Source organism: Mandrillus leucophaeus, unplaced genomic scaffold, assembly GCF_000951045.1.
Source record: "Mandrillus leucophaeus isolate KB7577 unplaced genomic scaffold, Mleu.le_1.0 Scaffold728, whole genome shotgun sequence".
Lineage (NCBI taxonomy): Eukaryota > Metazoa > Chordata > Mammalia > Primates > Cercopithecidae > Mandrillus > Mandrillus leucophaeus.
Genome location: NW_012107897.1, coordinates 758,113 through 759,596, shown reverse-complemented (window position 1 = coordinate 759,596; position 1,484 = coordinate 758,113).

Sequence of the window (1,484 nt, the reverse complement as noted above, 5' to 3'; positions counted from 1 at the left end):
GATGCTAAAGGGATTAAGTGGCAAAGGTGATTGAGGGTCCCTGCTGCCTGCTCTCCTCCGAAGATTGAGAAGGGAGCCATCAGGACCCCATGGAGGGCTCCTGCGAGGCTGCCCACCTCCCTAGGAGGCGTGGCTGAGCTGCAGGGGTGGGTCAAAAGGGGTGAGCGGGTCTCCCTCCCAGCCTACCGTTTCTACTGGGAAAAATTGACCTGCAACGCTTTTCCAGTGCCTTCTCCTCTGAGATTGCTCCGCTTCGTTATGCATGGCCAGAAGTTGGCCCTTTGGTTCTCAGGCCCGTTTTCCAGGTTGGACGTATCACTGGTCGCATTCTTCACCTCCCTGTGCGCGGTCACTGCTGCTGGTGGGCGCTGATGCCTCTATGGAGACCCCCGCCCTTAGCCTCTGCACCCACAGAGAAGTGTAGCGTCTCCTCCACTGGGCTCCGTTACTGGGAACTCATAGAGAAGAATGTGGTCAGCTAGGCAGCTTTGGGTCCTCTGAGCCGCTCCCTGTTCAACCTCGGGCTCCGTTCCAGGTGGGCAGTCTCTGAGCGCAACTTTGGGTCTTCAAGGGGCTTAAAGGAGTGCCTCGCTATCTGATTAAACACAGCAGACAAATACACGTGCATGCATATTTATTTTTAATTTCAACCAGGAATGGACACATTTTTGTGTTGTGGCCAGTAGCGGTGCAACCAAACCAATTTCTCAGACTGTCTTCCTCCTCCTCCCCTACCCACCCCAATTTTATTCTGAGATGTTCTTCCTTTTTCTCCTCCCTTGCTTTTTTCTCCTCTTGTCCCTTCCGCTAGCTGTAAATACCGTGGTCAAATGATGATGATTCATTTTTCTTCTTTTCTCCTTGACATTCTGATGACTCAAACCACAAACCTCGCTTCACACTTCATTCTGCAAACTTTTCCTTCCTGCTTCTATTGGGGAATCTAGGCCTCTCCTCCCAATTTTTCTCCTTAGAGATAAGATTGACGCCATGATGGCTCATCAAAAGGAATGGGACAGCAGAGGACAAGACCTCACTATGAGACTTTGTATTTCAAGTATCTCAACTGGAAAACTGGTCAAATAAAAAAAAAAAATGTGGGCATAGAATCCAAAACGCTCTACTCTCTAGCACTGGACCTGGCAGGCCCTGTTGAAGAGCCTATTTCCTGCCAGTGTCTAGAGAACAGATGAACAGGATGAGAGCTGGAAGCTAGCTGGAGGATCAAACTATTCTGCCAGAGGAGCGATTGGGAAAAGTGCATCCTAAGTCCTGTTATGTTTGTTTGACTGGAGGAAATGACAACCTCATTTTCTGTTTAATTTTTTGTTTTCTCTTGTTATGAAAATTTTCAAACACACGGAAGTTTAGAGAGTGCAAGAACCTCACCCTAGGTACTTAGCACCTCTCTTCAACCGTCATCAACCTGTCTCCTCTGCCCCTCCCCACCCACCGCATCAAGACCTTCTTTTTTTTGTTGAGAT